The 12,486-nt window shown below is 43.9% G+C and overlaps 1 protein-coding gene across 1 annotated transcript in view; it reads right to left on the bottom strand.

Moving 5' to 3' along the window:
- Positions 1-12,486, bottom strand: part of GEN1 (GEN1 structure-specific endonuclease) — a 75,585-nt gene that overhangs the window by 46,883 nt on the left and 16,216 nt on the right. The gene's annotated exons all lie outside the window — the stretch shown is intronic.

Genomic DNA, 12,486 nt, shown 5'->3' with positions numbered 1-12,486 from the left:
ATGATGCTCTGCTGGACCTGGTAATCTCAAACCATGCAGAGCTTATTACTAATGTTCATAAAAAAGAACATCTGGGTAGCAGTGACCATAACATGATTTCATTTAATTGTAGCACTACCCCCTTAGGAGTCGCTAGAGATTTGGGTCCCTTATAGTTCTGCACAGCCAGGCAACACGCATTTCCACATCAACTTCCATCCAGGAGACAGTAGCCAGTTCTTGAGCTTTGTTTTGAAGTTGTATTAGGGGTGTACAGGATGCCCAATGGAACTGTGAAACCAAGGACAACCTCCTGGAACTATATACAAGTTTTTATAGCAAAAACTAGTCTGGAGAGCTAGCCAGCATCTCCAGTTGTACCTCCCCAGACCCTGGATTCTTCTAATCCAGCCGGTCTGGGTGAATCCCTGAACAGGAGATCCAGTGGCTGTCGCATTAAGGTAAGACAGTATCGGGTAGTTGCCAATCTGGTTTCCCACCAGAGTGCTCTTTCCCCTATCTGGCCCAGGGGGGTGCAGGTCTACTCACTCAGTCCTTCTCCTGTGTTGCTGGTGGGTTGATGACTGCTACCAGGTCTTCTAGCAAGGCTGCTCCTCCACACAGGTGGTCCTCTCTCTTGGGGCCAGGGAGGTCCCTAGGCTTCCTCTTTCCAAGCTTCCTGCCTGGGAGGTGAGCCCCTCTCCACCCGAACTCTCCTGCTGCGGAGCAGGCTCAGTTACTCTTAAAGGCTGTCCTGGCCCCTTGCCAAGCCTCCTGTTGGGGATTGACCAAGATCTCTAAGAATACAGACCAGCCACTTCTCACCTCCGCCCAGTGCTTCTAGATCTTTCACCAAAGTTCCAGAGCAGGGGGAAGTGTCAGAAAGCTGGTCTGCAGAGCCTATCAGCCCTGATCAAAATTTAACCTCCCTCTGACTATTGCATAGGCTGCTAGTCAGCCTCTGACTAACAATCAGAGCTAGAGCTCCCCTTAGCTGACTAGGAGGGTGCTACATAATGTTAGCAGTAAACAACAAACACATACTGGAAATAAGAAAAAACATTTATCTTTAACCACTTGCCCTCCAGAAGATTTACCCCCCTTAATGACCAGATCATTGCTATTCAGCACTGCGCTATTTCAAATAGTAATTGCGTAGTCATGCAGTGCTGTACCCCACCCCCCCAAAAAAAATGTCCTTTTTTTCACACAAATAGAGCTTTCTTTTGGTGGTATTCGGTCACCAATGGGTTTTTCTATGATATACAGTGCAAACAGAAAGTATTCACAGCGCTTAACTTTTGCCACATTGTTATGTTACAGCCTTATTCCAAAATGGATTAAATAAATTTTTTTCCTCAACTTTCTACAAAAAATACCCCATAATAACAACGTGAAAGAAGTTGACTTTGAAATCTTTGCAATTTATTAAAAATGAAAAAGGAAAGAAAAAAAAAAAAAAAAAACACATGTACATAAGTATTCACAGCCTTTGCCATGACACTCAAAATTGAGCTCTGGTGCATCCTGTTCCCGCTGATCATCCTTGAGGAGATGTTTCCACAACTTGATTGGAGTCCACCTGTGGGAAATTCAGTTGATTGGACATGATTAGGAAAGGCATAAACCTGTCTATATAAGGTCCCACAGTTAACAGTGCATGTCAGAGCACAAAACAAGCCATGAAGTCCAAAGGAATTGTCCGTAGACCTCCGGGACAGGATTGTATCAAGGCACAGATCTGGGGAAGGGTACAGAAAAATTTCTGCAGCATTGAAGGTCCCGATGAGCACAGTGGCCTCCATCATCCGTAAAAGGAAGAAGTTTGGAACCACCAGGAATCTTCCTAAAGCGGGCTGCCTGGCCAAAATAAGCGATTGAGGGAGAAGGGCCTTAGCCAGGGAAGTAACCAAGCACCACATGTTCACTCTGAAAGAGCTCCAGCGTTTCTCTGTGGAGAGAGGAGAACCTTCCAGAAGAACAACCATCTCTGCAGCACTCCACCAATCAGGCCTGTATGGTAGAGTAGCCAGACAGAAGCCACTGCTCAGTAAAAGGCAAATGGCAGCCCGCCTGGAGTTTGCCAAAAGGCACCTGAGGGATTCTCAGACCATGAAAAACAAAACTCTCTGGTCTGATGAAACAAAGATTGAATTATTTGGCTTGAATGCCAAGCGTCACAGCGACACATTATGTAAATTTGTAACACAGGAGGTCTAGTGCTATATTTACTGCCCTCGAGCTGACGTTTACGGTGATACCTCACATGCATGGTGGAATCTCTGTTTGCATACCGCTATGAGACCGGCGCTTGTGTTTGCATATGGGCATGGGGATGGGGGTGAATTTTTTTTTTTAATTATTTTTACACTGCACCTTTTTTTTTTTTTTTTTTCTGATCACTTTTATTGTTATCACAGGAAATTAAAATATCCCCTGTGGGCGCATGCGCGGCCAGGATCGATGGCGGCCGCACTTTAAGTGAGCTCCGCTCATCCCCGGCCAGTAAAGACTCACCCGACAGCCGCTTCCACTCCTCTTCAGCTGTGGGTGAGTCCTACGTACCCCGCACCCGGCCCGGCACTTGAGGAGACTTGATGGGGAAGATAGGGCGCTGGAGGCCCCCCTCCCCGCAGTCACGTGACCCGCGGCCGTCGCCGCTCCGGCGGTTCCTCTCCAGGCCGCAATCCCCGGCCCCTAGTATGGCTGGGAGCCCAGGAAGAGATCGCGGCCCCCCGGTGGTCGCAGAGGGTACTGCACCCACGGATGTTCCAGCCTCTGCCCTGACACAATCACTGCTGGAGGACTATGAGCCCCAGCATGCTACTGGGGGGGTTGCGGAGCAGTCTGCATCAGGGAAGCATCCTCCCTCCATCCAGGCACCTCAGCAGGCCACCTCATCAGCTTCCCTCACATTGTCGGCGTTGGATGATAAGTTACAAAATTTTTTGCGCAACATTACTGCGTCCATATCCACGGAGGTGGGAAAGCTGGCCTTGGAGCTTAGAGGGGAAATTGCCCAGATTGGAGACCGCACGGACAGATTGGAAAACGAGTTTGATAATTTGGTACAATACGTCCACGTACTGGAAGAAGATAACGCTTACTTGAAGCACTCCATGTCCCAAATGCAGCTCCAGCAAGAGGACCTGGAAAACAGGGAACGGCGCCAAAATATCCGTATTCGCGGTATGTCCGAGTCTATTGCAGATGCACAGCTGCACCGTCATCTTCTGTCCTTCTTTACTGCCACTGCCCCCTTAGTTCCAGTAGCAGATTGGCGTATGGATAGGGCTCACCGCTCCTTGGGCCCAAAACCTGCTGAAGGCACCAGACCACGCGACGTTATTGTTCGCTTTCATTTTTTTCAAAGCAAAGAAGCTCTACTTTCTGCTGTTCGTCATAAATCATCGCTGGATTTTGAGGGTGACAGACTCCAACTCTTCTGCGACCTGTCCCCGATTACGCTGGCTAAGCGACGAGACCTGAAGCCGATTACCATGCACCTTCAACAACACCATGTCCCTTACCGTTGGGGGTTTCCCTTTCGGTTGGTCGTAAATAGGGACAATACCCAAGTTGTGCTCCGTGATCTTCATGAGGCGGACTCCTTCCTAAAACGCCTGGGACTTCCGCCTCTGTCAGAGGATGGGTCCTCTCTGCCACCAACTCCGTCTCGTCCGTCCGCCACCCCCAGCGGGATTTGGACCCCGGTTCGCAGAGGTCGGAAGAGACCTTTACGTACCCCACAACGTCCGCGCCATCCTCGGTCAACTGATCCACCTGCTTGACGAATCTCTGGGGCTACCTTCTGGATCTGGTGATGAACCTTTTCCTCCTGGGTTTTTGGTTCTCTCTTGCACTTTTTTTTTTCTTTTCTTCTCTACATAATTTTCCCACGGGTTTCCCTTATCTGTCCGGCCAAATTGTGTTGGGTGCTTTTTTCATTTTTGATTACTTTTTCTTTGCTGGCCGGGTTTGACGTCCTCTCCGATGTTCTGGTTGTCGTGCTGCTCCCGATTTTGTCTAGCCATAGGCCTAGACGACTTGGGTCACATTGTTGCTCCCGAGTTTATATCCTTGCGGATACTTATTTCTCCGTTTTTTGTTCTTTACACTATTGCCTTGCAAAGTATTGTGTTCAACTGTTTGATGTTTTTTGTTTTTTACTGTATTACAATCGATGGTATTCCATTCATTTTTCATGCTATTACATGTAAAACCGTTGTCGTTATTTTATAATGGCTTTGCGGTTTCTGTCATATAACGTCAAGGGCCTCAACTCCATTCAAAAACGGTGGATGGCTTTGAAGGAATTCCGATCCTCAGGAGCAGACATTTTTGTCCAAGAGACCAATTTCAAATCGACTGGCTCTTTCCGTTTTGCCTCGAGATTTTTTTCCCAAGCGTACTCGGCCTTTGATCCCTCTGGGAAGGCCGGGGTGGCAATCCTTATTGGGTCACACTGCTCCCTTCGGGTTGTTTCCTCCAAAGTTGACCGTCAGGGTCGTTATATTATTTTAGAGTGTATGCTTGGCGAGACTCCCCTTGTTCTGTTGAATTTATATGCTCCCAATACAGGTCAACTGCAATTCCTGTCCCAAACGCTCGCTAATCTGGATTCCATTACTACCTCACAGGTGATTGTAGGGGGTGATTTCAATCTGATTGTTTCCCCTCATAAAGATAGGAAGGTGCTTTTTGAATCCACCCCCTCGAAGCGGCAATGCTCCTCTTCAAAATCGTTTCGTAAATTGATTAGGGAGCATAGTCTCTTTGACGCTTGGCGGATTAAACACCCTCTTCATAAACAATTTACATTTTACTCCAACCCTCACCGTAGCTATTCGCGCCTAGATCATTTTTTCATCTCTGCCCCTTTGCTCCCACTTCTGGTTTCCTCTGAAATCAATCCCATCACTTGGTCTGACCATGCTTCTTTGACCTTAAATCTTTTTTTTCCCCCTGCTGTGTCCAAACCGTGTCACTGGCGCCTTAATGAGACATTTCTTTCCACAGATCATCTTAGAGATGAACTGTCACGGGGACTCGATTCATATTTCACTCTTAATGTCGGTTCCGTAGCTTCTTCTTCATCTCTGTGGGAGGCCCACAAGGCGGTTTTTCGTGGACTTTGTATTTCCATGGGTTCTCGTTTAAAAAAGTCCTCGGCGAGTGCTAGGGCCTCTCTCATACAACAGCTCTTGGTGGCGGAACGTCGGTTACTGAATAGGCCATCTATTTCGGGGCTTCAGAGGGTGGCATCTCTACGTGCCCAAATTAAAGCTTTTGACTCCAGTAAGACTGCACAGTCTCTCCTTTGGGTTAAACAGAAATTTTACGAATTTTCTAACAATCCACACCGTATGTTAGTCAACCGTCTCAAAACTCAGTCCCCTTCTACGATGCCCGATCTTCTAATACAGCCAGATGGAAGCCCTACTTATGACCCTCGGGCCATGGCAACACTTTTTGGCTCATTTTATGGGAAATTATATAATTGTCTGACCCCGGACCTTCACCCGTCTCTCACACAGTCATCATTTGACAATTTTTTTGATCCCTTGTCACTTCCGAGAGTAACATCCTCAGACATGGACGCCCTTAATGCAGACATTACACTAGAGGAATTATTGGACACAATCAAACACCTCCCTTCTCGTAAAGCCCCGGGACCGGACGGATTGCCTTACTCCTACTATAAATCTTTTATTGGTATTTTGGCCCCGCATCTTCTCTCCCTTTACCGAGATCTTTTTAAGGGAATCATACCCCAGACTGACTTCTCCCGTGCATATATCTCGGTTATCCCTAAGCCTGATAAGGATCACTCTATCGTAGATAACTATCGCCCTACTGCCCTACTTAATTCCGATTATAAGATTTTTACTAAAATCTTGGCCAATCGACTCTCCGGTATTATCTCCAAGCTCATACACAGGGATCAGGTGGGCTTTGTACCTGCCAGACAGGCTGCAGATAACACCAGGAGATCTATTGATCTGGTTGATTTGGTCAATCGTTCCTCTACCCCTGCTGTGTTATTGAGTCTGGATGCTCAAAAAGCCTTTGACCGTTTAAGCTGGCCCTATATGTTCATGGTTTTGGAGAGATTTGGTTTTAGGGGTTCATTTGTAGCAGCTTTGAAGGCCCTTTATTCATCCCCTTTTTCACAGGTCAGATTAGCCTCCTTTCTCTCACCACCCTTTCAGATGTCAAATGGCACTCGTCAGGGCTGTCCACTCTCTCCCCTGCTGTTCATTCTCTGCCTGGAGCCATTGGCTATCGCCATCAGGTCGGATCCGGATATCCGGGGAATACAATCCCATTCTCGTGAGTACAAATTATCGTTATTTGCAGATGACATTCTCCTTACACTTACGAGTCCCCACACCTCTTTACCGATTTTGCACAAAACTTTGAAACAATTTGGGGCTTTATCAGGCTATAAGGTCAACACGTCCAAAACTGAGGCACTTCCAATACATGTTTCTCCTGACGTTCTTTCCTCCCTTCAGGCAGCCTTTTCCTACCGATGGTGCACCCACTCTTTAAAGTATTTAGGTACCAACCTCACCTCCTCTTACCAATCCATATATGAGGCCAATTTTCCCCCACTGTTTGTAGCAATTTCTCCCTCTCTGAAACACTGGGATACCTTGCCCATTTCCTTCCTCGGTCGTATTAATGTCCTAAAAATGACCGTGCTACCCAAACTTTTATATCTGTTTGCAACTCTGCCCGTACCCGTTCCTATGTCCAAGCTCCACTCCCTTCAGAAATCTTTCTTACACTTTATTTGGCACAACAGGCGGCACAGGATTGCTCGTTCGGTTCTGCTTTCTCCACGTTCTAGGGGAGGCTTGGGAGCGCCGGATATAATAACATACTACTTTGCAACCCACCTTCGCTTTCTCATGTCATGGTCCACCCACTACCCTCCCAATACATGGACTGAGATTGAGTCTTTGCAATTGTCCCCTGTTCATCCGTGTTCCCTTCTCTGGTCGACCTCAGCAGTGGAAGTCCTTTCTTTTCGACACTTATTCCTAGGTCCCATGCTTTTCTCATTGAATGTTTGGCAGAAATGTAAGGCTAAATTCACATTGGCCTCTGATTGCTCCCCACTGACAAATATCCTTTATAACCCTAATCTTCCAGACAATATGGCCAAGTCCCGGATGTCTCTCTGGGTAGGATCTAACCTTTTTCAACTACGTCACTTGGTACACCCGGTGACTCGTAAGTTGCATTCATTCTCGGATCTCCAGAGGAAAGCCTCTCTACCCTCTCGCCATCTGTATATATACCTTCAAATACGCCACTTTTTCTCTACTCTATCTCCCTCATTGAGCTTAGGGAAACCTACCCCCTTTGAACGTCTATGTATGGAAGGTCCCCACCAAAGGGGTATTGTCTCTAGCACCTATAAAGTTCTTATGGAGGCCCCCCCTTTGTCCAATGACGCTCACCTCTATATGCGTAGATGGACTCAATTTATACAACGTGATATTGACTTATTGTCATGGAAGAAAATATGGGACAATGCATCTAAATCCTCTATTTGTGTGGTTTTTAAGGAAAATATATACAAGATTATGATGTTGTGGTACAAAACACCAGAAGTTATTGTTTATGTTTATAATCCGAGTGCTTCTCCTGCTTGCTGGCGCTGTAGTAGAGCTTCTGGCTCTCTTTATCATATTTTTTGGACCTGCAGCTCCATTGCTCCTTTTTGGGAAGAGGTTCGCTCCTTGTTGCAATCGTTGTTGCATGTTTCTCTCCCATTTGACCCATTGCATTTTTTGCTGGGCTTGCCATTCCCGGGTCTACCTAAACTAGCCAGAAAACTTGCTGCACATGTGCTAACAGCGGCCAGGAGAAGTATTTCTATGTGTTGGTTATCCTCTACTCCACCTTCATTGCCAACTTTGTATAAACTTATTGCCGATGTAAGACAGATGAAGTGTTTGATTGCTTCACATAGTGGTTTGTTTGCTGTATTTGAGATGATCTGGCTCCCGTGGGATAATTTCTCTTCCTCTATGCTGGCCTGAAATGTAAGACCCTGATTATTAACGCACTGTTAATATATGACTCTATTGGTCTTGACTAAATGTAATCCTTGCCATCGATGTACTTCTCTGTTTTGCTTGTCTTTTTTGTTTTTCTCTCCTTGTTTTCTGTAACATATGATTTCTTTGAAAACCAATAAAAATTGTTAATATAAAAAAAAAAAAAAAAATATCCCCTGTGACAGGTATTCTTTTCTGAAAAATCTGGGGTCTATTAGACTCTAGATCTCTCCTCTGCCCTTAAAGCATCTGATCACACAAAGATCGGTGTGTTAAGATGCTTTCCCAATTTTAAAATGGCGCTTTTTATATCTGGCGAAACAGAAATGATGAAATACTTGTAGCTTCCGGTCTCTTAGATCATAGAGATGATTGGAGGCATTCCAGTCTCCGATCAGCTCTATTGTTAGCCAGTGAAACTGCCGGCTGCATTTTTTGGTTCCCCGCTAGGACAGAAGAACCCAAGAAAACCTTGGAAGGAGGTGGGAGGGGTGGGGGAGTCACTTCCTACTACTTGTAAAATTAGCGGCTAGGATTGATTTTACATGAAAGTCGACCGCCAGCTGCAAAAAACGATACCAGGATGATGCTTGTAGCTGCAGGCATCATCCCAGTATAACCACTCAAAGTGAAGTACCAGTATGTTGCTGGTGCATGTTCGGCATATGTAACAGCAGAGAACATGGGCATATGATGAAATCAGGTCTGTGGACAATATGACCACAATTCATTCTTTTTTTTTTTTTTAATGCCCATGTTGAGGGTTACGCCCACAAAAGTTTCAAATTCAGGAACTGTAACAGGTTTCCATGTGAATGGTCTGGCAAGAGCTGAATTTGGGTGGGCAGCGATGTATTGTGCATATAAATTGCTTTGGCCCACAATCAATTGATACAAATCTTCCGTGAAAAACAGCAGAGGGGCTAAACGCTAGCGCTGGCAGCAAACTGGGCTGATCCTGCTAACAATACATTTTTGGGGACACTATACAAAGGAGGCACTAGTATAGTTCTGTTCGTGATCAATATATTGATCTGTACAAACACTATACTAGTAATGGCGGTGATCAGCAACCTATAGTGTGAGCGCGATAATGTGTGGGTGACAGTTTTTGTTATTCTCTCCCTGGGCAGCATGGTGGAGGGGGACGCTTTGCCCAGAGCCGCCGCATTGTTGTCTGACAGGTGGCAAGTAGTTTAAAAAAAAAAAAAAATTATATGCAAACAGAATTTCTCTCAATTTTTTTTAAATTTCTTTTACAATTTGTTTTTCAATACTTCCTAGTTTTTTACTCGTCAGAGTAATGCAATGTTACCATAGTAGCATTGTACTACTCTGGGGTGATCGTGGATTTTTTTTTTGTTTGTTTTCTACGCTTTGCATTGCATGAGCAATTGCTTATGATAGTTCAACATAATAGTGATCTGTGTTTGGCTCTAGCTTGTCACATGGTAAAGGGTGCTGCGATTGGCCCCATGTGTCATGTGAGAGCTGGGGACCAAACATAGCTCTCCAGGAAAAGAAGCAAAGCTTTTATGAATCAGATTCATGCAAGCTTTGTTGTCATTACGATCACATGATCTCTGGATCCCGATTACCGGGATTCTCATTTTGCTGAGTCCAGTGGCAGTGCCCCATTGTGTTAACAAACGACCAGCAATGTGCAGGTACGTCGCTGGTCCTGTTGCTGCTGCCAGAGAGCAAATTTTCTAAGTCTGAGGGCTGCTCGCCAAGACAAACTGGAAGGCAATCTTGACATTAATCAACACAGAACAGAAAAGGTAATTCTTCAAAAAGACCGTATGTAAACACACTGCAAAATATATTCCCACGGGCAATAAGCTTAAAGGGCTGAAATTAAAACCTATGTGGCTCATGGCCTAAGTTAAAAAAAAAGCTACAAATAATCAGAAAAGAGCTTTTAAAAAAAATATAAAAATGAAGGAACACTATCATCATCTAATTCTTACAAGGAATATAAACAGAATATGTAAAAGGGAAAGCATGCCCACAAAAATTGAAAACGAATGACAGATTGCAAAAGATAGCAGAACAAACCACCCAAAATTCTTCGACTATATTAATAGTAAAAAGGTCCGGTCTGAGCATGTAGGCATCTAAAAGGGGGTGACTGGGGACAAAGAGAAGGAAAATTTATTAAATACCTTCTTCAGCTCTGTGTATACAAAGGAGCATGGAGGAGCTCTTGTCCATAATGGGCATGGTATTGACACAGCCCCAAAAGATCCAATATGGCTCACAACTGATATGATCCAGAAATATTTTGACAGAAAAAAAGTGAATAAAGCACCTGGACCAGATGGCATACACCCACGGATCCTAAAAGAATTGAGGTCTGTCATTTCTAATATTTAGAGACTCTTTAATGACTAGCATAGTGCCATTACATTGGCGTAAGGCCACTGTCGTGCCTATATTTAAAAAGCGATCAAAGTCTTTACCAATTACCTACAGACATGTCAGTAACTTCTATAGTTAGAAATATGCTGGAGATTTTAATTAAAAGACCACAGACAAGTTCTTGCTAGAAAACAATATTTTAAGCAACAGCAGCATAGATTCATGAAAGACAGACATTGTCAAACAAACCTGATTTCTTTTTGAGGAGTTGAGCAAAACTTTGGACAAAGGAGTGGCTGTGGATATAACCTACTTGGATTTTGCAAAAGCGTTTGACACAGTTCCCCACACATGGCTAATGTGTAAGGTAAAGAAAGTCTACAGGATTGGAAAAAATCAGCAGAAATAGATAAAAAAAAAAAAACTGGCCAAAAGATCGTATTCAGAGAGTAGTGGTTAATGATACTCTGAATGGTCTAGGATTGTTAGTGGTGTACCCCAAGGTTCAGCGTTGGGACCCTTACTTTTTAAAAGTACAAATCCCATTTCAGTGTTTCCAGATGACACCAAGCTCTGCAGTGGAATAACGTCCTTACAGAATGTCTCCAACTTACAAGCCGACCTCAATGCACTGTTTAATTGGGCAACTATGTGGAAAATGAGGTTTAATGTTGATAAATGTAAGGTTCTGCACTTGGGGGCTAAGAATATGCATGCATCATACATACTAGGGGGGGGGGTACAACTGGGGGAACCAATGATGGGGAAGGATCTGGGAGTTATGGTAAATCACAAGCTTAATAATAGCATGCAATGCCAAGCTGCGGTTTCCAAAGTAGACTCCAGAAAGAGAGAAATCATATTACCCCGGTACAGATCATTAGTAATACCTCATCTGGAATATGCAATTCAGTTTTGGATACCAATTCACAAAAAAGGATATCGAGGAACTAGAGAAAGTGTAAAGAAAAGCAACCAAACTGATAAGAGGCATGGAGGAGCTCAGCTATGAGGAAAGATTAGAGGAATTGATTTTATTCTCCATTGAGAAGCAGATTAAGGGGAGGGGGGAATATGATCAGCATGTATAAATACAAAAGGTGGGTCCACATAGTTAACTTGGTGTTGAGTTATTCACTTTAAAGTCATCACAGAGGACAAGGGGGCACTCTTTGCATCCGTGGGAAAAGAGATTTAATCTCCAAATATGGAAAGGCTTCTTTACTGTAAGAGCTGTGAAAATGTGGAATAGACTCCCTCAAGAGTTGGTACTGGCCAGTTCATTGGTACTGGCCAGTTCAGTAGATTTTTTTTTTTTTTTTTAAAGCAAAGTCCTGGATTCTTTCCTGAATGCACATAATATAACTGGTTACTAACATTTATAGGGAAATTTGATCCAGGGAATTTCCTATTGCCTCTCAGGGGATCAGGAAGGAATTATTTCCCCTGCTGGAGCAAATTGGATTATGCTTTGCTGGGTTTTTTGCCTTTCTCTGCATCAACTGTGGGTATAGAATTTTTTTCCTTTTATTGCTTGAGCTAGATGGACTTTTTTCAGCCAGAATAACTATGTAACTATGATGATGTCATCTCAGTGGACAGATTCATGACAACCTTGCCTCAGAGGAAGTGGACTGTGACACTGACCATCAAGTAACCTGGAAGACTGGAGGACATCTTGTGGCAGAAAATTTTTTCTTTTTAAACACTAAATTGTGCAATTTTGGCCTGAAGAACACTTATAACTCTATAAAAACAGTATACATTGTTATAAAACAGAGTGTCTGTAGAATAAAATATGGTCATTTAAACATTTTTAGGTCGTATTGTTTTTTGTAGTGTTTATACTCATTTTAATGCACACATACACAATATTTTCCTAATTTTCTGCAAAATATAAAAAAAGGAGATTGTATCAAGTACCAAGTATGTTGGGACCAACAAATCTGTGAACCTGCAAAACATATGTACATGCGTTCTAGGTTTACATTTATTGTTAATTTTACTGATTCTAATGGTTAGTTTTCTCTCACTTTAAAAGAAGTGTGGGAATTTAATAACATAAAACATA

This window comes from Staurois parvus, unplaced genomic scaffold, assembly GCF_062004578.1.
Source record: "Staurois parvus isolate SC_StPar_1 unplaced genomic scaffold, SC_StPar_1.0 ptg000098l, whole genome shotgun sequence".
Taxonomy (NCBI): domain Eukaryota; kingdom Metazoa; phylum Chordata; class Amphibia; order Anura; family Ranidae; genus Staurois; species Staurois parvus.
The sequence above is the reverse complement of the archived record's forward strand: the minus strand, read 5'-3'. Positions and strand labels throughout refer to the sequence as shown.